Consider the following 26,462-nt stretch of genomic DNA (forward strand, 5'->3'; position numbering starts at 1 on the left):
ATATATATATATATATTATCCTTATATATATATATATATATATATACATATGTTTATATATATATGTATATATACACTGCTGATCCAAAATTAAAGACCACTAAAACTTATTAAAAAAAACTTTTCTTTAAGGATAGATTTTAAACACTTCCGACTACAATCTAAAAGGTTATGGAAACAAAAAGCTACATTCCAAAGATTTATTTTTAAAATTTACATTTTTATTAAATTAGGCTTTTTACACATGATCAAAATTATAAGACCAGAGAAAATTTTCTACTAAATTGTACAAAAAATGTATGAAAAGTGTATGAAAACCTTCAACAATCAAACTCAATAATGACTTTCTCCTGCACTGCTTTTGATGACTTCAAAAATTAGTTGGGGGCATGCTAGAAATAAGGGTTTCTATTAAGGTGCGGGGGGTCCTGCTTCAGTTTCTGAAGATGGCTTCAGGAACATTTTTTGTTGAATGTTGTTTTCCATTTCGATAAACCTCTCTTGTCATCCATCCCCAAACATTTTCAATTGAGTTCAAGTCCGGTGAGAATGCAAGATGTCACAAGCGATAGACTCCATTTTCTTGTAAAAAGCTCAAAGTCCGTCTTGCAGTGTGAATTGCAGCATTATTCTGTTGAAATAACCATCCATACCCCCACAAACGATGACTCTCCATCATCAAATATGCTTTTTGTAGCATACTAACATAACCCGCTGCTGTCTGACAACCCCGCACAACCTAGAGCTCCACCATTCCTCTGTAAGAAAAGGTACCCCAAACCATTACGAACCCTCGACCACTATGACGCGTGGAAAACATGTCAAGGGGCATGTTTTTGTCATGTCAATATCGCTGGAATCCCTCATGACCATCTAAATTGAATTTTTCTCATCTGAAAACAGGAATTCTTCCACTTCTCAACGCCCCAGGTTTGGTATTCACGAGAAAATCTTAAGCAGTCCACTTTGTGACCGGATGCATACGATTAATTTATTTACGCTTTTAATTTACCATGCCTTTTTGTTGTAAGTGTCATCTGGTGGTTATTGGACTGCAGTCAACATCTGTAACAGCCTTAATCCGAGTAGAAAAAAGTCCTCTGTCATTCATAACAACTCGTCTTATTGTCCTATTCAATGCAGGATAAATTCTGGGGAGGGGATACCAAAGGATTTTGCTTTTCTATAATTCTCAGTGTTCTTTAGAAAGTTGCAAATAACAGTTTAACTGTGATTTACCTTAGCTGATATAGTTCGCTGTGACAAACTTTGCTTATGGAATCCTAGAATTCCAGAGCGCTCAACTTCGGTGAGTTTTCTGGCTTTAGGCATGGTAACAAATTTACACAGTGATTGCTAATTTCTGACTAAACTAAAAACATTAGATTTGCCATAAATCTAACAATTGTTCTTATAATTTTTATCATGTATAAAAAGCCGAATTCAATAAAAATGCAAATTTTAAAATCAAATTTTAGAATGTACCTTTTTTATTTCCATAACCTTTTACATTATAGTATTATTAACCTTGTCGGTAGAGTTTACAATCTATTCGTAAAAAAGTTTATTTTTAAAGATTTTTTAATTGTCTTAATTTTTGATTAGCAGTGAATATTCAGGGTAACCCACTTAAAAAGTGTCCAGAAAATGATGCTGAAAGTACTCCCCGTTTACATCTCGCATTTCTGGGCGTATTTAACAACATTTGCAGGTACTGCCTGTATATCTCCTCTGGGGATTCTCATGATAGCGTTGGTAATGTTCTCCTTTAATTGGTCTAGATTGGGAGAATTATTTATATAAACCCTTTGTTTTTAAGTCCCCTTAATAAGAAAACCACATCAAGTCCAGGAAACATGGTGGCCATAAGTTTTTGGTTGTTGTTCTCTCTTTTGTAAACATGCCATGAACTCGTGTCAGTCATCTGTCAAACATGATGTATGTAGCGCTATCTTGTTGGAAAAAGAATTGCATTTTGTCCTGTGGTGTTAGTTGGTCGTTAAGAGAAATATTAGATAGCTAGGGCTACTTTTAAGTGGTTTACCTACTATATATATATATATATATATATATATATATATATATGTATATGTATATATATATATATATATATATATATATATATATATACTAGCAAAAGTACCCGTCATTGACTGGCTTCAATCACAGCGTACAGAAAATGGACTCTGATTTATGAAAGTATGATAGGTTATGACAAGGAAGGGTTATAATGAGATACCTTCGAATTTGGGGGTATCAATACCTAGCAAAATATGATGAAAGTAAAAATAAAATATATAAACCCCATTATTTATTATGCCATACCTGTTCACATTGAAACACTTATCACAATATTATGTGGATCTATATTAAACAAAAACTTGTTAAACTTTGTGAAATATTTCCATTCTATGAAGGTCAGGCGCGAACGGATACCCCATAATTTTATTATAATATATTTCTTATACGGAAACATAATTATCAAAGTATACTTACGCAAATAGATATGAAAAGTCTTTATTAAAGTTTGTGCCCATTTCCATTCTATGGAGGCTAGGCGCGGATGCAGACCCCACAATTTTATCATACCATCCCTATTTAACCTAAAATATACTTATCAAAGTATTCTTATGTACATCTGTATAAAAAAAACACTTGTAAACGTGTTTTTTTTAATTTTTACATTTTTATTTCCATACTTTGTGGACCAGGCACGAACACACACCCAACAATTTTTATAAACCACCGTTCTTCCAGATGAAACATACCCATTTCTGTTTCTCGATATATCTTCTATCATTAAATGTAATCAGTTTTTTTTTAAATAGTCAACCATATAGGCGTCTATTCGTGCCCAGACACACACGCACATACACATACAGACATCCAGCTTCATATTATATATATATATATATATATATATATATATATATATATATATATATATATATATATATATATATTGAGTAAAACAATTAATAATTCATAATTAAAAATCGTTTTCAAAAGGAAGAACAAACAAAATCAATATATATATATATATATATATATATACATACATATATATATATAATAAATTCACAGCCAAACAACGTCGCAGCCCACAAGAGTCATGACAGTCAATGAACCGGAAGTCCAAGACTCGAGTTTCGCCCTCATTTGGGCTCATCAGTTAGACACATCCGAACTCAGGATTCGAAACCCGAGCCTCTTGCGGCGAAACTCGAGTCTTGGACTTCCGGTTCGTTGACTGTAATGGCTCTTTTGGCTGCGACGTTGTTTGGTTGTGGAATTTATTATATACAATACCTCACATTCTGAAAATCGTATTATAAGTTGCTCGTTTGATTAGCATTGCTGGATACCGTCGTTGTTTCGAGTTAAAAATTCCTACTTGTGAGACATTGGCTTGGGTTATTGACTGGTTGGATGGCCGCGCCTTTGTCGAGACGAAGTAGGTTCATTTCACAATCGGATTTCGACGCGGTTTGCTTGATCTGTGTTGGTTAATAGAAATTCTTGTGTGCGGGGCGTTTGCTCGGTTGGTAGAGTGCTTGCCTCGCATGCGACAGTATCAGGTTTTGAATCCTGAGTTCGGATGTGTCTAACTGATGAGCCCAAATGAGGGCGAAACTCGAGTCTTGGACTTCCGGTTCGTTGACTGTCATGGCTTTTGTGAGCTGCGACGTTGTTTAGCTGTGGAATTTATTATATACAATCTCTCACACTCTGAAAATCATATATATATATATATATATATATATATATATATATATATATATATATATATATATATATAAGTTAAAAAAGCATTTCATCAAGGCATGAAAATTGTGAAACAAAATGTTTTTACTATAGGCTTTAAAAATAAAGGTACAATATTCAATTTGAAATTTATTTATCTTTAAAGTGCACTTTTATACATTTTACAAAGTAAGGTATAAAATGCTTTTCTAACTTGTATCGTATCTTTTTAAGATTATATTTTATTTATTAATTTGGATTAAAAAATGAATGTGGTTTTGCATGTATTTATAAAAACTCTCCTACTCTCTATTTCAGTTTGTACTTCTCTTCACACCATAACTCTTTTTTGCAACTCCCTCTTTGACATACATGTCTTAATTATTTAGAAAATCTGATTTTTTAACCAAAGGCTTTAAAATAACATTTTTGATTTAATTTTTTAAAACTTCTTTCAGAGTAGAAAATCTTTACAATTAATCAGGAACATATTTCATATAGGTTTCATTAAACATTTTCAATAGACAACGAGAAAAAATAGAGATGGAAATTTCAAAAGGATTATATAACTGCTTACGCTCAATAGTAGTCCTCGCCAGCGAAATTCTTTGTTATTATTATTATTATTATTATTATTATTATTATTAAAAACATTTTGTGTCCTGCACTTTCGCGCGAGGATTAGTATATATATATATATATATATATATATATATATATATATATATATATATATATATATATAGAGAGAGAGAGAGAGAGAGAGAGAGAGTAAATAAAAAAGGAACAAACCGTATTATGTGTTCACCAACGTTTCGTCTTTATTTCGAGACTTCCTCTGGGTGATTGAGATTAAGAAACCAAAAAATATACCAGTACAAAATATTTGAAAAAGTTTCACGTGCACAGTGTGACGCAGTTATATTTAAGAGAAACGGAAAAATTGATGTTGGAAATTCAAAAAGGAAGGAGGGGCTGGCGCTGTTAAAGAGAAGGAAATTTTAGTGACGTCATATAATCGTTAATTTAATTTTAAAACTATGAACGCAAGTTTATATTCTTATTGGGAAAAAGATATATCTGTTGAAATTTAAATATAAGTTTGTAATAGGAATGAAATGAGTGTTTTTTGTGTAATTTATTATAACTTATATTTAAATTTCAACAGATATATCTTTTTCCCAATAAGAATATAAACTTGCGTTCATAGTTTTAAAATTAAATTAACGACTATATGACGTCACTAAAATTTCCTTCTCTTTAGCAGCGCCAGCCCCCCCCTTCCTTTTTGAATTTCCAACATCAATTTTTCCGTTTCTCTTAAATAGAACTGCGTCACACTGTGCACGTGAAACTTTTTCAAATATTTTGTACTGGTATATTTTTTGGTTTCTTAATCTCATTCACCCAGAGGAAGTCTCGAAATAAAGACGAAACGTTGGTGAACACATAATACGGTTTGTTCCTTTTTTATTTTCTCTATTTTGTCGGAATACTATTTCCATTATCTTCATCATATATATATATATATGTATATTCGTTAACTTAATAACTCTACATATATCTTTATATATATATATATATATAATATATATATATATATATATTGAGGTATTTAGTTAGCTTGTTTTAAAATGCGTGAATCTTCAGTTTATAATACAATAATCAGTTTAAGATACTTTGGTTTGAAGCTACAAACGTGACTGCATTTTGATACTTTATTCTCATGCGTTGTAGAAGTACTTATTTGATCATAAAACTTTCCTCTTTTTTTGTGTGTTATTTTATAAGTAGGTATCCTAAATTGCTTAAAGATGATTGAATAGTGAATGACGTCGCGTAAGCGCAATACACAGTTCGATTACTTTTCGTTTTTGCTTTCTTTTCATAATGAAAACGTTGAGAATATGATAGCGTTTAATACTCGTTTTATTAACTCTAATATAATAATATTACCGATGGATATAAATGTGGTTCGCAGAATAAAACGTAATTTAGATTTCAGCAGTTTTATTCGATTTAATCTTCATGAAAGAATACTATCCGTCAATAGGTAAAACTTAGCAAAAGTAAATGCGCATATTTTATTTTTTATTCATACCAATCTATCTATCTATCTATCCATCTATCTATCTATCTATCAATCTATCTCTCTCTCTATATATATACATATATATATATATATATATATATATATATATATATATATATATATATATTATTTTTCAAAAGCTAGCTATTACAATATTGTTTCTTACTTCGAGTAACAATGGCAGAGCTTGTCAGTTACATGAACAATGTAAGTTGTCTAAAACGGTGTTTTTATGAGTTATTTAATGTAAACATCTATAAGTACGGGACATAGCAAGAACATAATTTTGCAGACTTGTTAGTCGAAATACGAACAAATACTGTAATTGATTCCCTTTAAAAAGTAATAAATCGGTAATTGAGTAAACCTGATATTTGGAACTTAACATTTGGAACATAATACATTATATATGCTATGAAACCAATAAAAAAGCCAAAAGCCATTCATTATGCCTGGACTTTTTTCTAAACTTATATAAAAATATTTATACTACTAGCGGGGGTAGCCGGCGTTGCCCGAGTGTTTGTTTCCGGGACGGGGGGGAGTTTTAAAAAATGTTATGGTAGGTAAGTAGGAAGGATCAAACCCGGAGTCATGAGTAAAAGTAGGAAAATAAAGTGTGAAAAAAAACAAACATCTGCAACGTTAACAGTTCGGCCACCAAGAAAAGTCCATTCCAGTTGTTTAGGAAAAAAAACAAACAAAAAAAAAAACGACTACGGTAGGTTGGCGCGAACGTGAAAATATAATATGAATTGTCCAACACGCTAACCACTACGCCAGTGAACACTGCAGCTTAGTTTAGTGATTTTAAATAACTTTACATTAAATAACTACGAAGCCAAACCGGTGTTCTCTTCTCAACTATTCCTTGTGAACGATCCCCAAACGGTGTTAAGTGGTGGCAGGGGGAGGAGGAATTTATAAGAGAGAAAATATTTTACCACTTCCATTGATCTTAACCGATTTCGGCCGTGACTTCTCAGCAGAAAAAGTATAGAAATCTAAGATTATCGAGGAATTTGAGAAATAATAAGCCTATAACACACCTCAGATATTGTTCTGCCGTTTGTGCATATTATATTTGCATGAAATATCTTGATTTTTAATCCTATTAAGGTCAAAATCAGACGCGAAAAATGAGTTCATTTTATTTATATAGAGAAGAGATAAAGAACTTTATTTATAAGAAATGTATTTTAATCCATTACGATTAATATAAACAAACGCAGTACGTTTGAAGTAAATAATTAATACACACACACACACACACACACACATATATATATATATATATATATATATATATATATATATATATATATATATATATATATATAGGGCGACGGCATTGCCCGTCGTAACATATGCGTAAATATGATATTTTCATTAATGCAGATGTCGTCTTTGTTATTATAATATATTGGAGGAAATATATAGAAACAATTTAAAAGGTTAAATATAATGACGCGTGCGTCACCACCGAGAATCGAAACCGTAACGCCTAACTTGCAATTTATTTTGTCCTTTGCTGTTTAGGACTGGGCTAACGTTAAAAATTAGAAAATAAACTAATAGCTACTACATTATGTATGCATAGTCGTAATGCCGTCGTTGGACCTTCAAATGACAATTTTTAAAAACATTTTCACACTTTTTATATATATAATATAAAGTTTCTCATAGGTTCAAATACCTTATATATGAATTTTCATATCTGTATACCAAAATCTCTAAGGGGAGTTTGGGAGAAAACATTTTTTAAACAAAAATGTATGCATATATGGAAAGTTTTCTGTTTACTATAAGCTTTTCTCTCTCTCCCTCTCTCTCTCTATATATATATACATATATATATATATGTATATATATATATATATATATATATGTACATACATACATACACACACTCACACACACACATATATATATGTATATATATATATATATATATATATATATATATATGAAAGAAAAATTTTGTTTTTTTAAAGATTTTGTATTCCTGCACGTCAACACATGAAATTAATACGTAAAAATATAAACATCTATATACTTTTGTATCATTTTATATATATATATATATATATATATGTATATCTAGATATCTAGATAGATATATAGATATAGATATGTATATATATAGTAACTTTGCGCATCTATATACCTTTTATATTAATTTTTCATCTATGCATATATATATACATATATATATATATATATATATATATATATATATATATATATATATATATATATATATATATAGTCACTTATATAGTGTGTGATTTTCTTGCTCCAGATGTTCCGAAACGGCTGAACCTATCTTTGGCAAATTTCACACGGATTGACTTTTTCTATGGCTGGCAGTATCTTTTAATATTTTTTGTACAGAATGCATCCGATAATTATTGACAATCGAAAAAAATCCAACACTAAATATTGTCTTTCTTTCATACAGATTAAAAGAAAAAAAAATTTACAGGGAAACATTTTACGTTACACCAGCCAAGGGATATAATAAAATCTCAGCAAATCATTTCTTCTTAAAAAACAACAACAGAATTATTAACATCTGGAGATGCAGCCCAGTGGTTGATCATTGGACTACAGATCGACTTATCCTATGTATAATTCCGTGTATATCTCACCACATTATTTTTATTTACTTCTTATTTTGAGTTCAATTTGCGATAAATAAAGAGGTGTCATTTAAACATCACTGATTAATAATTTATTTATTTGCATTATTTTATTTATATTTATTATTTAAATTAACATTCATCAAAATTGATTTTTCCAGGGCATTCTGACGTGGTATTGTAAACAAACAGACGGACTTTTATGAACGACATTGTATTTCTTTCTAACAATAATTCTTACTTTCTTGTTTATTAATCTTTCAATCGTTCTCACTTAAATCCCGTAGTTAATACGTATTTAATAATGCTAAGCTACTAGGCCTCCAGGAGGCTCCTACCCTAGGTCGCTACCGATGTCAATATGTTACAAGAGATCGTGGTAAAAGAAACGAAATGTATTTACCTCTATTTCTTAATGACAGTTGTCATTGTAGCACAATTCATACATTTTGTATTTCATTCTTAGATATAACTTCTTAGGTGGTCGTTTTACGTCTACTACTACTCTTTGAGCCCTCGCCAAAATTAATTGTGTAATCAAGTAATGTCTTATATATATAATTATAACACTCAAATGACCTTGTAACAGATTTTGTAACCCAACATCCGGTTTATGACTTCCGGTTGCGTATGCACACGTAAATATACACCCATAACAGCGTAAACAAATAAACACAAATCACTAAGCCGGTTTCGTTCGGACAAACGGATGTCATTAGAAAAACGTATATATTAAATTTATTGAATAAAAAACCTTCAAGATATGGGAAACAAACGCAAAAAGTGATTACAAATACGTATAATCATCGACCTGTTCCATATATATATATATATATATATATATATATATATATATATATATATATATATATATATATATATATATATATATATTATACTAAATAATTAACGCGACAATAAAACGTATTGTTTTACAATGTACATTTTCAGCCTCCTTTTTGTTCGCGTTGAAATAATCCAAATAAACAATTATAAAACTTTCTCCTTTTTTACATCGTTCATTCCCGTATTACTTTTAATTTATTTTAACGCAATGTTCTTACACATAAATCTACTTTAACCAGTTGACAAACATAAGAGCATTTTACAACCACGATTTACCTACTGCCTTTCTTTTTTTTTTTTTTTACTTATTCTCCATTTTTTAATACGCCTTTCTTAAAAACATTCATACATTTTCTTCCACACTACCAACATAAATAAATAACCCCGAAAATATGTTATTTTTTAATTGCGTTACAAATAAATAATCAACGCGGCAATAAAACGCAGTTTTACTGTGTACGTTTCAGCGTCTAAATTAACGTTTCGCGTTTAAATTAAAAGATATATAAAAATTTGAATTTTACTTTAAATATTATGGTATCTGTTCAGTGCACATTTACCTATAAGTATAGCCACCCACTTATAATTCAATAATTGTAAGTTTTTGATTTTTTTCAAAAATAAACAATTATAAACAGAAAGAATCATAGAAATCTATCTATATTCGTTGTTCATTTTAATATGCTTTCATAGAAATGTTTCTGTTATGTCACAAAAAACTATTTTCTTTACGTCACAAGTGTCACACTCATATAGTAATTCTATAGCTAATATAACATACTGATCCAACGCGTCACGGGTAGTCTAGTATATACTTAAAAATGAAAAAATAGTTTCTATGAAATTTATTTTACGGCACAATAGATCTAAGAAGGAATCCAGTTAGGCTTCAGGTAGGTTTGAATCCCAAGGTATATGCTCTGAAATACCTTCTACTAGCAGCAAGTTATTATATAAACCAATGGTACTGTCAAACAGTATCATATTCATTCGTAAGACTTGACTAATAATTTGACAAAATTGAATTTAGGCTCATGTTTGTTATAAGACAAAATCAAGTTAAGTTTAAGGCGACCTCGTAAAAAACGAAAGTACAAACGAAATTTTTAAATTACCGTGTTCAAAATTATTGGCACGGCTTATTCTCATTTACTACCAGTAAAATTACAACCATTTTAATGTTTGATATGGTTTCGCGACCTTTTTGTAGCCTTATTATGCTTATTTAATGTTAATTTAAAAAAAAAATCTTTTTCAGATAATTTTTAGACAGCGTTTGTTTTAAATCATGGAACTCTCGTTATGGTTAAGACTAAAGAACACAGCGAATACCTAAGGAAGCGTGCGATAGCGTGCCATTCCAAAGAGGAGAGCTATGATAAGATTTCTAAGGAGCTAAACTTTACCAAATCTACGTTCGGTACATCGTAACGAAGTACACTCACAAGGTCACGTTATGAATTTGGGAGCTAGGGAGAGAAAACGGCTACTGTCCGCGAGAGCAGAGTAAAAAATAGTTCAAAGTGTCAACCAAAACCCAAGGATCACTGGTGAGGAGATTGTAGAGGAACAGAGAAGCTCTGGAGTGAATGTGTCTTGACACATAGTTGGTAGAGTTTTGAAGAGATCTCGTTTGAAAGCATGTCACCCGAGGAAGACGCCCTTATTGAAACCTGTGCATCTAAAAGAAAAGCTAGACCTCGCAAAGCGTCATATGGATAAAGATGCTGCCTTTTGGAAACATGTTATATGGTCCGAGGAAACCAAATTTGGGTTAATCGGTCATAATAGTGTTTCTTCTGTTTACAGGAAATCTGGCGAAGCCTTCTTACCTTAAAACACCATACCAACTGTGAATCACGGCGGAGGCGGTTTTATTTTTTTTTGGATGCTTTGCTGCCACTGGACTAAGACGACGTGTTAAGGTCACAGAAATCAGGAAAAAGGAGTATTATGTTAAAATCCTGAATGAAAACCTGAAGGACTCTTCTAGAGAGCTGTAAATTAGTCGACCTTGGCGCTTCATGCAAGATAATGACCCAAAGCGTTCGGCTAATTTGACTAAAAAATCGCTTGAGGACAACAATATCAATGTTATGGAGTGGTCATCCCAGAGTCTGGACCTCAATCCCATTGAAAATTTGTGGAGGATTTTGAAATGGAGGGTAACGGAGAGGAAGCTTAAGAATCTCGCTCAGTTAAAGGATTATTGTCAGGAGGAATGGGCTAAATTTACTGCTGAAGAATGCTACACGTTAGTGAAAAACTATAATAAACGACTACAGCAAGTAATTAAGGCTAAAAGCTATACAATCGATACGGTGCTAATAAATTTGAACAAGGTAATTAAAAAATATCGTTTGTAATTCCTTTATTATTCATTTTTTTTTTCAGATTCGATTGTTAAGTTGGAAAAGGCAGTTCAGAATGTGATTTTTGTGATTTCCTTTGATTTAACCCATTTCTGAAGGATTTTTAAGACAAAATGAGGTTTTTAATTAACCGTGCCAATAAATATGATCATGATTGGATAATAAGATAGCGGGTGTGTTATAAGTTTTTGTTTCGATTCAATCTGATTGCCCCAAGTCATATGGATTTATAATTTTTTTAATATGGCAACTATATAATATATAAAACTCGATGGAAAAATAACTCTATAATAATATATACGAAATCTGCAAGAATTAAACTATGTTTACGTCTACTTTACGACCTGGCTACGCCGGGTGTTTAAATAAACTCTAGTTTAAATAAATATTTTGCAGTTTAAACAAAAAGCTACAATAATATCAGGGTGTCTCCATTTACGCTTATAATTAACAGAATGCCCTCATCAATATATTTCATATGAAAGAGTTCCTGTGGAATTTTCACATATTGCACTAGTAAATTATATAATAATATACTTATTGTGTGTGTTCTTATAAATTAGACATATTAGTTTGTTTCTCGAAACTCTGCTTATTTTATGTTCAAACGGAAAAATAATATGTTTGAATTTTCATTTTAGTGCATATTTTTGTCTTTTTTTCTGTTTTGTATTTTGAAATAAAAAATATCTTTTTGCTTGTTGTTTAATCTGTGTTTAAATTTATTTTATGTTTATTCATACGAAATTTTGGGAAAAATGTATTTTAGTTTCTGTAAAAATAATGAAAATTCTTTTTTTTAATTCCTTTCCCTCATGTTTAAGAACTAAAATACGTTTGTTTATGTTTTTATGCATCTGTACACAAATAGATCTTTTATCTTTTATCTTTTTATATATCATAAAGGTGAACGCAATTCATGTACGTTATATTTTGTGACAAAATCATTGTCTTCTCTTAGGATTTGAATTCATTTTTATGTTTTTTTCTCGTTAAAATCTACGTTATATAAAACTGCATAATTAGTAATGAAAACAGTGCAGAAAAGTTAGAATTTAGGTAGGCTAAGGTCATTGTGTTTATTAACTAGGAGGTTGACAGAGATAGAAGTTTATTTCATAACCGGCCCATGTTTTCTAAAATACTTTCTAGTAGCACAACTGTAAGAGATAATGCAATTTTGTAATAAGCAGTTCCGTATATATCCGTATAATTGAATTAATTATTTTGGCAAAATTTAATTTTATAATCGCGCTTGTTGTAACAAAAAATGATTACTCAGGTTAAATATGTTGAGGATTAGTATCTTTGCTGTATCTGTTGCTTGAAAACTTGGTAGAAAAGTACCAGTCAAGAATCCGTATTTGATAACCAGCCCGACAGGGGCGAGGCCAGGAACTGGCCGAGTTCATGTCGGACTGAGATACACCGTCTGAGTATCAACCAGGAGGTCCACCCTTCCAGGTCTTGCTACACAGCTTCCGGATGGGGTAAGTTTATTGCTTGCTGACCGAGGCGCCCTGACCGAGTAATGCTGTGGATATGCTCAGACAATTTTTGTTAAGCAAGAGTGCTCCTCCTTAAGGGGAGCTTGCTGGACACCTCACTTTCTTGATCTTGTGTCACATAATGCTGTTGTGGGCAGTATTTAAATGTCTACTCCTAGATTTATTTTTTAGAAAACTTTACAGTTTTGTAGAGTAACAAATCCTATAATAACAGGCTTGTATATTTTTTATGTGCGCTTAACATAACATTTTGCTTGTTGAATCTCTGTTTACTTTATGTTCAACCGGAAACAAAATCTGTTTCATTTCTTTGTGTATATTACTGGTTAGTACGATTTTTCCGTATGTAAAAAAAAGGAAACCACATTCTGTATTTTTATGCAGATTTCAATTTTGTCTTTTTAAAGAGATATATGCTTTCAATTTTTATGGCATTATATCTAATATATAAGACGCTATATGACTGTTTGTCTGTCTCCATATTTTCAAACTCTATCGCATCTAAAACAGAAAGTCGCAGAGCGGTGCTAGAAGCCTTAAATGATTGGATTTTTTTACTGCTCGTTCTATTATGGGTCTTTAGTGGATTAAAATAGTTTAAAAGTCATCAAAAATGGATCCGAATTGAAAAAAAAATCTCTGCACATTTTGCACATTCATCTTAGTTTATTTTTAATTTTTTATTTCTAATCAGTTCATATGTGTGTCACATTAGTGTAGTGGTGACGTTGCCAGCTTTAAATGCTACGGTTTTGCTTTCGGTTTCGATTCTAGCCGATGACATCCAAATATTTTTTTAAATTTTGAAATCACAATTCTGTTATAATTTATACGAAATCTGGACGATTTAAAATATATTTAAGCGTATTTTACGCCCGGCCAAAGCCGGGTACTCCAGGCTAGTCTAATATATGAAATGCTATACGTCTGTCTGTTTCCATATTTTGAAACTCTATCTCCTCCGAAACTAAAAGTAACCGAGCGACGCTAGAGGCCTCGAATGATTGGATTTTTATGGACCGTTCTTTTATTGATCTTTAGCCAGTTTAAATAGGGGTTAAGTTGTAAAAATTGAAAAAAAAATCGTCATACATTTTGTACATTTATCGTAGTTTATTTTAATGTTTAATATTTAATTTTTTTTTTATTTTAACCAGTTCACGTTGTGACTGTGCTAACGCCACAAACCGATGGCAGCCGAAATCATTTTTTTTACACTTTAAATCACAACTCTATAATAATATATATAATATATACGGAATCTCGAGAAATGACAATTTCATATTTAAGCAAACCTACTTCCACCCTGCTACTAAAGTAGATTTTGCTTCATAACAGGACTATATTTTCTTTTACATCTTGTGGTTTGTTATGTGTTTAAACAATAGAGATACTTGCGTCTCTTGATTGAATTCTGTTCAAGACCACCAGCAATTATTTTTTGATTATTTCGTCTTCGCGTATGGTAGATTTTCGTATGTTTAAAAGTATCAGCCATTTTCTTTCTCTAGATTATAAAGACTTTTCGTACACACACTGACAAGGCGACTTTTCGCTCCGTCTTTATTATGTCATATATATATATATATATATATATATATATATATATATATATATATATATATGTCCGCGCGCTAGAATGTTTTTATCTGAAATTGTTCGCAATTACGCAGAATGTAGAAATTATGCATAATATAATTATGCGTAATAGCGAAACGAAACCAAACATCCAATAGTAATGAATGCGAAATTAATTAACGCTTGCGTTTTGAAGAAATATGCTAATTAGTTAACTTTATGTTGTCGCTTGCATATCTGTTACTCAGTGCATTATCAAGTTTGATTTAATACTTTTTATATAATATCAATATCAGAGCGAGACAATAATATATCAATTTCACACGTTGCCTGCTATTAATTCGTTTCAAAATGAAGTCATATGCCAAAAGAAAGAAACTGAGACATTTGCGTGGGATTATTATGTTTTTCTAAAGAGTTATTGTATGTAAACACAAATATTGCGCCGGCTTGACATGATCTTTAAAAAATTGTTTACAAAATTACTTATATTAAACATAATAAACCTGTCATGCGAACCATTCACGCATGCGCATTCGTTGAACAGTTAGCAAACAAATAAAAATGCGAGGACCCGCCCACGTATAAATGTATTAATTTTGACTCCTTAGCAGCCCATTTTCTTAAGGAAAACCGATAAAAAGTGTTTTCATATCTGATTACCATATATAACAATTTTCAAGTTTAGATAAAAAATCCGTTTAGGTTGGGAATTGTCCTCTCACACACACGTTCTCACTTTTATAGATATATGTTTTTTTTTATAGATATAGTGTTTATTTAGCTTTTGGATGACAAAACAATCTAAATAATTTCTTTATGTCCATACCTTATTGCTTACTGTTCTAGTGCGAGGACGAGGTATCGTGTAGATATCTTGATTCTAATAGCTGTCGACGGTAACCCATGATTAGTTTTTGGGAAGTATATATTTACATATCTCTCGAGTAATTCACTTTATATCGAGACAAAATGTCTGACGCTAAGCTTCAAGAATAAAAAAAATAAACAGTTTCCTCTATGCATCTATGTGTATTATATTGCTTGTTCAGAAGGAAATCGAAGAACATTTATGCATAGAAAATAATGGCAAACATTTATTTTTAAGTTGTGATGGGTGGATAAAGTAAGATTCGGATAATTTGTAATGTGCAATATTGGTTTGTGTGAGTTGAAATCTGGAAATTCTTTCTACATGAGAATTCTGTCTTTTTTGTTTTAATTTTCTTATAACTTTGTGTTTCCTGTGGATGGGGCTTCTACTGGATGCCAAATATTCTTGTATTAGTTTAGTTACTCCAACCGAGAGATCGTTTTAAGATTCTAACCGTATCTTTAAGTGCTATTGTTGTATTTCTTTTGCACTTGGTTAACTGAGTATATTCGTCAGATAGTTTTTGAAATTATTCTACATTATCCGGGTTGCCCCTATAACGACTCGTATGATACCTTCTTAAGATTCCAGTTTCTTTTCATATCGTACATAAGTCCTTAGGGTTTTGTTATTTTTCCCTCTCTGCTCTGTTAAGGCCAGAATCACGAGGGGCTCTTACTTCAACTAGGATTGCAACATTAACCTTCTTGCCCCATAACACTAATAATAGCTCCATTTTCTAGGTATGTAGCGGTAGGAATTTCGCAGTCATAGTGGATAGTGTATGACTTATTTCCAACTCTCCTTTCTAGATGTTCCCAATTTTGCTATTACATAGGATATTCAGATCTTTACAGATTTACCAGTGACGATAATTCTATATACAGAGCCAATCTAAACTGATTTATTTCAGCATATCGCCAACCCAACTCAATATTACCGCGAGTTTCCGATATGTCGTCTACACAACTTCCTGTAGCACCACCTCTTATCACTAACGTTATATAGCAAAAAAATATTTCTTACTGTTTAATGCAAGCACTAGCAACCTTCCCCCTCATCTACGCGATTTCAATGCTTTGCTAGATGGTATCCTCTGAGCACAAATGTAGCACATCTACCTTACTAGAAACATGTATATGTAATATGACTTTACCAAAACATTGCATCAAATTCATCCCGCTGACGGATATTAAATGCAGGGCCATTTAACTTCCTGGTTTTCAACTGAGAGTGGCGATTAGATTTATGAATACTTTACTACTAAATATAGCTAGTCTGTTTTGTGTAAAAAAAAACTACACAAACACACACACATATATATATATAGTCATCCACATACAGTACTGTTCGATGTTTCACAGCTCATTAGTGCGGCTAGACAGGCAACTGTCTCAAGCAAGGATCGAAACCCGATCGCCCAAATGACAGTCACAGCTTCTCACCATTACGCTATACAGCTGCTGCTGTGTGGGAAATGAATAAACGCAAAGAGCGTCGCTTAATACGCTAATGGCAATTTGTATGTCACTTCCCGAAATGCTTAACCCAAGATAGTGGCTTTCTTTTATATATATATATATATATATATATATATATATATATATATATATATATATATATATATATATATATAAATAAGAAAGCCACTGTCTAAAACGCTATTGATATGAAATTGAAATTCTAAATTCAATAATTATAAAGACCAAAGCAAGTTCAAAATTTTTGTAATAAATAAACATATTTAGTTATTAAAATTAAATTCTATATATCGATTCATAACAGAAATTCTATCAGGAAAATGCAGTCTTTTCTTTTTTGATCTTTTTCTTTTTTTACGTATCATTATGGTGGTGGTGGTGGCGCCTAGCACATTACCTTCTGATGTTGTCGAAATGTAGAATTCAAATGTCAGATTCAGTGGAAACACCGGTCCTGCATGTACAGGTTGACCCCCCAAAAAACGGGCCCCCAACTATAATGAGGTCTCGTTCCTTAGTGTTTTGTCCGAATGAAATGAAATTTTGGTTATAACTAATTTATTATATTTGAAACATCACATCAAAACACTAGGGTCTTTGGCCTTTTTCCTCCTATCTACAGCATATGTTCTAGTTGTCCTCCATTTAGCTTTTGTTTGTTTTGGGTTACCGTTTATTTAAGTAAAAAAAAAAGCTACCGTTTAAAGCACTGTTTATATAGAATGAAAATTTCAAATTTAACGGTTTTAAAGACCAAAATGGTACGTAAAAAGAAGAAAAAGACAAAAACAATATATATATATATATATATATATATATATATATATATATATAAACTTGTTTTTTTATGAAGTTTGTTATGAATCAAAATATTGAATTTAATTTTAATACATGAATATAGTTATTTATTACAAAAAGTCTGCATTAGTTTTGGTCAATAAAATCATTTAATATTTGATAATATATATCTATATCTATATCTATCTATCTATCTATCTATCTATCTATATATATATATATATATATATATGCTATCAAAGAGTAAATCTTTAACTAAGCTAGTTTGTCGAAAAGAACCCAGTTTCCACCGCAAGTCGAAACCAGGTCAAGAAACGGAGCATTCTTGTGACACAAAAGAAGGGAAGATGACACATAATAACGGCGTTTTTTTTTTTCAAATCGTGAGGCACCCATTAATCGAGTTTATTTTTGTTTTTCCAATCCCTCTCAAGGGTTTGAAAATCATCATATACTTAACGTCTAATTCAGAAGCAAGTTCAGCTGTGCGTGGATTTGCTTCGCATAAAGCTGTTGATCGACCGTTGTGAACATCCGATAGCCGACCACTACGCTCATCATTTCGTCGCCGCTAGGAAATTTCTTACACCCACTATTGTACTGTGCGTTCACTAGTAGTACTTGGGCCAAACACTCCGTTGATATTGCGAACTGTTTTTGCACCTTTTCGACCTCGCTTGAATTGAAATGAGACAATTGTGTGAATTTACTTTTCTTCCATCTTGAATTCAACGTTGTAACAGGCAGACAATCACCAGTTGAACAATCACATTAACTTAAGAACAATGATTTTTTCCGAGTTTCAGTTGCTATTTCCGAACACCGCAAACAACTTTCTTAGTGTCGCTTTTGATACAGATCCTATAATTACTATTCCGAATATGTTTCCCCCTACACAATAATAATCTGTCACAGTAATCATTCAGTATACACAAACATAAAACCAGATTCCAAATTATTCACACAAAATATATTATTACTAATACATTTGTTGTAATTGCTAATAGTTTTAAAATTTTGTTTAAAATTACTATTAATAAATCTTTTATTGATTTTTATTATCATTATTTTTTATTAAAGCTGCTACTGGGGAAAGCGAACACTAATGTTTTTACATGTTCTCTACTTTCACCTAACAATTTAAATTATATCCTATCTTCATTATTATTTTTACTACAAGAATCTAAAGCGATTCTATTTTTTGAAAGATATTTAGTTCGATGCTTTCATCGAACTCTTTTATAAAAATATATCCCAACCTTCTTCTTTACTCTCTTCTTCTCCACTTCCTTTTTCTTCTTCTTTTCATTATAATTTCTATTATTATTATTATTATTATTATTATTATTATTATTATTATTATTATTATTATTATTGTTATTATTATTGTTATTATTACTGTTATTATTGTTATTTTTTAATTTTATTTTGTAAAAATTTGGACATTGCCTAAGTATTATTATTATTATTATTATTATTATTATTATTATTATTATTATTATTTTTATCATTATTATTGCTAATATTATTATTACTATTATTATTTTTATTATTACTATTATTATTACTATTATTATTATTTTTATTATTATTATTACTATTATTATTACTATTATTTTTTATTATTATTATTATTATTATTTTTATTATTATTACTATTATTATTACTATTATTATTATTATTCGGTAGAAATAAAAAGGAAATAGAGAGACTGGTAGAACTTGTGGGGACATACTCAGAAGACATAGGCATAGAGTTTGGGATTAGTAAATGTGTGGTGCTGGTGATGAAAAGAGGAGTAAAGGTTCATTCGAATGGAATAGTGATGCCGAATGGAGAAATCATGAAAGAAATAGAAGATACAGGATATAAGTATTTAGGAGTGCTGGAGGGTGTAGGCATCTTGAACAGAGAAATGAAATAAAAAGTCAGGAAGGAGTATCTTAGAAGAGTGAAACTAATTGCAAAGTCGAAACTGTATGGAGGAAATCTAATGGAGGAGTAAATGCATGGGCAGTCAGTGTTTTGAGATACAGTGCGGGAATTTTAGAATTGTCTGACAAGGATTTGCATGCCATGGATATCAAAACAAGAAATGTTTTAGAAATGTTTGGTGTATTTCACATTCGAAGTAGCGTAGCAAGGCTGTATCAAAAGAGGAAAGATGGTGGGAGAGGATTGAAAAGTGTAAAAGATTGTGTTAGAACCGAGGAGATGTCGTTGAAGGAGCCTATGGTTAGAAGTGGGGAGTGTATGCTTAAGGCTGTAGCCAATGAAGTGGAGGTATGTGAGACCAGGGCTGATTATGTGAAACGTATGGATAGAGAAAGGGCAGAGGAACTGGATAGGAAGAAAATGCATGGAAGTTCTTCCAGGATATAGCAGAAGTGGCTGATAAAAGATCATGGCAATGGCTTAGATCTGTGTATCTGGCTAAGAGTACTGAAGCTTTTGTTTGTGCAGCACTAGAGCAGACATTAGGAACACGATTGTTAAAAAAGTGGTTCTAAGATTTGTGGTAAGACCTCAGAGTCAATTGCGCACCTTGCAGCAGGGTGTAGTGGACTGGCCCAGAGAGAGTACCGCAAAAGACACGATCGCATGGGACTCCATATATATTGGGAGGTGTGTAAGAGAGTTGGGGTGAAGTGTGCTGGAAAGTGGCTTAAGGAGGTGCCTGATGAAGTGAGAGCAAGTACGGATGGCAAGGTAGAGGTATGGTGGGACAAAAGTGTCATAACGACCAAGCAATTGGAACATAATCGTCCGGATTTGGTCGTCATTGACAAGGTCTCAAAAAACTGGCAGATTGTAGACTTCTCAGTACCCTGGGACAAGAATGTGAGAGAGAAGGAGAATGAAAAGTGGAGCAATTATGCTCCATTGGTCTTGGAGATAAGGTGTATACACGGGGTTAAATCACAAATAATCCCAGTTGTAGTTGGTACACTAGGAGTAGTATCAAGTCGTCTGGAAGGACAATTGAAAAAACTACAAATCCCCGATATTGTAGGCGACCTTCAAACCTCTGCAATTATAGGTACCACCAACATCCTTAGGAAAACCCTTGATTTTGAAGCTCCTGGTTTGAACCAGGGATTAAGGGAAATCCTCTGGAAATGAATCCCATCCCTTTCCAGAGAGACGTTCATAAGCGAAATCAGAATTATTATTATTATTATTATTATTATTATTGTTATTATTATTACTATTATTATTACTACTACTAATATTATTATTATTATTACTATTACTACTATTATTATTACTATGATCATTATCATTATTAATATTATTATTATTATTACTACTACTATTAATGTTATTACTATTACTACTATTACTATTATCATTATCATTATTAATACTATTATTATTATTACTATTATTATTACTATTACTACTATTACTATTAATATTATTACTATTATCATTATCAATATTAATAATAATATTATTAATGGTATTATTATTATTATTATTATTATTATTATTATTATTATTATTATTATGCTGCTGCTGCTGCTGCGCCTGCTGCTGCTGCTGATGCCCTTACTAATCCGAACTCGCTATTTCAGTTTAAAATCGCGGGCAGTCAGATTTTATTTGTTAACACAAATGTTTTCCGTTGCTTTAAATATTTCTCAATAAAGAATGGTTCTTTTACTTTAAAATTAAAAAAAAAACATATCTCATATATACTTTTGACAGAAAAAAAATGTTTTAAATGTGTTTATATGAAATAGAGACACTGATATTTATGACTATTACCTTGAATATTATATTTTAATTAACGCTAAATTCTTATTTAAAATAAAAAGAAATGCCGTTGGTATAAAACCTAACGCTAAACTTCCTTAAAAAGATGAAGTAAAATCGGAAGCTGAGACATGTGCATGCGAGTATTATTGTTTTTGTCTTGACAGTTCACTTCTTGTAATTAAAAAAAATACTCGGGCTGAATCGGAACCAAAATCAAAAGATAGTAAGTCAATTACGATAACCATTAAGCCAGCGTTAGAGGATACTCAACAAGATTTTTCAAAGGTAATTATTCTTACCATAAGTAATTTTTCATGTAAACGAGGCACGCATGCGCATTCATGACACAGTTATAAAACAGATAAATTCTCAATGATCCGAACGCAATAATTTTTAGATGTATACCCATTAGCAGCCTGTTTAAATGGGTGAAGACCGATTAAAAAATCTTTCACAAGTCCGAATACCTTATATACCAAATTCCAAGTCTGTAGATAAAAATCTTTGAGTACATATGTTGAGAATTGTCATCACACACACGCATTCTCACTTACATATATATGTGCGTGTGTGCGTGTATGGGTTTTGCACGCGCGCGCGTGCCCGTGTGTGTGATATTAATTGCGTCAGCACTTTGATATGTAGCATTGTCGCCGAATCGATTATTAGCATACATGTCTTATTTCTTTATCTTTGAAATACTTCGTCTTATATTCTTCGTCTTTTGCTTGTAATGAGTTCAAAGGATTAAAGTTTTAGACAAGCATTAAACAATTCTAAATGTAATTTGGCTTTTACTTTATTTTATTTTTTATTTTAACAATCACTATTACACATAAGATCGGAGTGAGATAGAAGAAAAATCTGAAAATTAATGACTTCCTTATCATTAAATGATTTCAAGTCACACAGAAATTCAGGTAATCTATCAGACTTTGACGTGTATATTATTAAAATATTCTACATTTAATCCAAATAAATTTTCGATACAATAATAAAGAAAATCAAATCATTAAAATATAGATAATCAAAATTAACGCAAAGGGATACCAATGTATTAATACATACACGGATGTACACATAGTATTTTTATCATTATTTTTTTAGGGTACTAAACTATATAATAGCTGTTGAAAAAAGAAGGATTGTTGGTTGGTTGTTTTTGTTTTACGGCATATCAACCCTTTTTAGGTCATTTAATGCCGATCCAGTGATTTTGAAGAAAACATTTTTAATAGAATATTTGGGTTTTTTTTTTTCAAAAATGTTTCTATTTAACCCATAGTTGGGACCCTAACTGGTACTACTACTCTGGGTCAGAATAGACCTGGGAACAATGGCAATTAAGAGGTGGTTCCACACTCCCCAAAGCCCACAAGCTGGGGCCTCACCATCGGATATAGTTTAAGGTCATATCCAGGACCTTAAAGCAGGACTGAGTTATTTCTTGTATCCATGGTCAAAAGAAAGACGGAAGGAAAAATTTAATGGAGGGTGAAAAAAAAATAAAATCAAACTATCAAAAAGAAAAACAATGGGGGAACGACTAAAATAAATCCATCGTTTTGATATTTTTTTATCAATACATATGAATTATTATCACGTACATACATAAGTCTATCATCAGTGTACAAATGTTATAATAACAGATTCACAGTCATATTAGACTCTGCATCCTGATATTCAACTGCTTGACCGATAAAAATTATGACTGGAAATGTAAATAGAATTTAATTTTTATATATAGTTGGCATGGATACTCGGTGTTGCCTGGGACCACATGAAATTCAGTTCGTACGCAACTGCTATACTAACCATATTGAACACATTTTAATTATTGTATGTCAACGTCATCGTGGGTAAGATCGATACCCCCCCCCCCAAAAAAAAAATTTCAATAATAAAAGAACAGATAAAAACACGAACATGTAATCGCTACAAAAAGAAATACGTGACAACTCGCCCCCCCATATATTTCAGCATGAAGAGATACGAAGAGAATAGACTATTTCCCGGACATTGAGCACTTTTTGTTGCTATGCGCTTGAAAAAGTTCCCCCATACAGAAAATAAAAAGAAAAAGTAAATAAATCAAAACAACTTTTCTTTCAATCAAGACAGTAGAGTAGCCGTACTACAAAAAAAAAAACAAAAAAAAACATGAGTTGCGCTGGCCGGTCTTGAACCCAAAACCCGAAAGAAGGGAAACAGGTAAAAACGTACGGACAACTGCTTTTGCACACGGCCACGAGTGATTAAGACGTGATGATTTTGCAAAATAAGCGTTTTAAACATAGCTTTAGTTTAATACGCTTGCGTGACTTGCGAAAAAGAGAAAAGTGGTTCAGTTGATGACCACAGAATGAATCTTTTTTCTAATTGTTACATATTATGCATAAGGGGCATTTCCATTTCAGATGGTATCAGGTTTAGCCCAGTCGAATAAGGATGGCAAACATTTGCAGCAGACATACAAACAAACTCCAAAACATACAGACAGCTCACTTTATATAAATAAAGATATAGAGATTAGCAGACAAACATAGAGATTTTGTCAGATTGTGTTCCACAGCAAACGCCTGAACACTGTCTCAGGAAAAACTCGTAAGCTTATTGTTATGCTGGTGCAAAATAATATTGTTTCTTACTTATGTTAATTTATATATAATTTCTGAATTAATTCCATGATATATATTGCTATGTTATATATCATTTCGAAGCGCGTTTTTTCACTCCATCGAGTCGTGTTATTCGTTACCGTTCTAAATCTCTTTATTCATTTTTTGCAGGCTTTTCAACAACGGAACAAAAGTAAAACCCGCACAACTTTCTTGTTCCAGTTCAAACTTGGCCGAAAAGCTGCCGAGGTCGCTCGTGATACCAATGATGCGTTTGACCCAGGAACCACTTACGAACGTGTGGCACCATGGTGGTGCAAGAACTATCGAGATGGTGAAGATGGCCTCGAAGATGGAAGCAGTGGTGGCCAGCCGAATGCGGTAGATAACGAATATTTGAAAGCCTTAATTGAAGCAGATCCTCGCAAAACCATACGAGAAGAACACTCAATAGTCGTTCGCCATTTAAAGCAAATCCTTCCCTAAGTCAAAAATGTTGGATAAATGGGTGACGAAGGAATTGGACGATATCGTCGTTTTGCGATGTCTTCTACGCTCCTTCTGCACAACATAAACAACCCATTTCCCGAGTGGATTGTAACGTTATGGATACTCTACGACAACCAGCGACGTTCAGCACAGTGGTTAGATGTCGGAGAAAATCCACGACATTTCCCGAAGGCGAAATTGAACCCCCAAAAAGTTATGCTGACTGTTTGGTAATCTGCAGCCGCTTTAATCCATCACAGTTTCATGAATCCGGGCTAGATTATCACGGCGTAGAAGTACTGCTGACAAAGTGACAGAATGTACCAGAAGCTCCAACGTATGTGCCCGAAATTGATCCATGTGAAGTGGCCAATTCTCCTTCATGACAATGCTCACACGCGTGTTACACAGCTGAGCTGAACGAATTGGGTTACGAGACTCTGCCCCGTCCTCCATATTCATCGGACCTCTCGCCCACCGATTATCACTTTTTAAAGCATCTCGACAACTTCCTGCGCGAAAAATGTATCAAAAGCCGAGATGATGCCTTCAATGACTTCCTCGCTTCCAAAACCCAGATTTCTATGCTCATGGGACTATTAAACTTGTTTCCCGTTGGCAAAAATGTGTCGATTCCAATGGTGCTTATTTCGATTAATAAAGTTTATTTTGAAAAGAGTTATGATCTTTTGAAGTTGAATGTCAAAAAGCGATGTTATTTTTTGCATCAACCTCATAAACCTACCTTTAAAATGCGCAATGCTAGTTGAAGGAGGCTTATGATAATATAATTATAAATAAACTATACATATAGTTTACCCTGTATTTAAACATCCAAGCGGTCGATCAGATCCCTCTAAATACAGACTAATGCGTCGTTTGTAAGGTACTAGAATATGTGTTAAATAGGGAAATGGTCAACTACCAAAGCAAAATAACCTTAGTAACATGCAATATTGTTTCCGTCGTGCCAGATCTACGGCTAATGTGCTAATAGTAATATCTAGCAGGATTAGCGAATTTCTTGGCAGGGACTTGATATCAAAAGTTTTAGTTGGATATTGCATAAAAGTCTACTACGCAAGACCTCTCGCTACGGAATAGCTTAGAAATGTCTTCTCAATTATTAAATAATATCTCACTGATAGGTTTATAAGTAATGGTTTATAAGCATGTTGATGCTGGCGTCCCTCAGAATTCCATTCTTAGGCCAAAATATCCCCCCAATCCTCATCAACGAACTCCTGAATCACATTCTTTGATCATTAGTAGACATTTATACAGACGATATCACCATATATGGCAACACGTCAAAGGTTGGAAATGACCAATATCTCTTTGATACTCTCTTCTCTTATAGGATAACTTTACCGCCCCAGAAAATATCTAGCTTCCTGTGCAATCCTCTCCCAGTATAAGAGCGAAGTACACCATAAGATAAAATACTGTTACTACATTTGTTCAGGAGGTGTTCGGACACCATATCTTTCTTTGACCACGTTCAAAACCAACTTCCTAACGTAGTAGGTGATCCTTTTTTTCTTCTCTTCAACCTCTGTTCCACGGAAGTGACGTTGCGAACTTTTCACTGTTCTGTCATTATGTTCATGGCAAGTGCTCAACTGAGCTCCAATGTGCCGTTCTCTCTTGCCAATAT

The 26,462-nt window shown here is 32.2% G+C and overlaps 1 pseudogene; it reads left to right on the plus strand.

Annotated features, from left to right (window-relative positions):
* Positions 1–6,013: 6,013 nt before the first annotated feature.
* Positions 6,014–25,463, plus strand: LOC145273697 (histone-lysine N-methyltransferase SETMAR pseudogene; annotated as a pseudogene).
* Positions 25,464–26,462: the final 999 nt, after the last annotated feature.

The sequence above is a fragment of the Euprymna scolopes genome, unplaced genomic scaffold (assembly GCF_053919585.1).
Source record: "Euprymna scolopes isolate OS-2025 unplaced genomic scaffold, ASM5391958v1 sca136, whole genome shotgun sequence".
NCBI lineage: Eukaryota > Metazoa > Mollusca > Cephalopoda > Sepiida > Sepiolidae > Euprymna > Euprymna scolopes.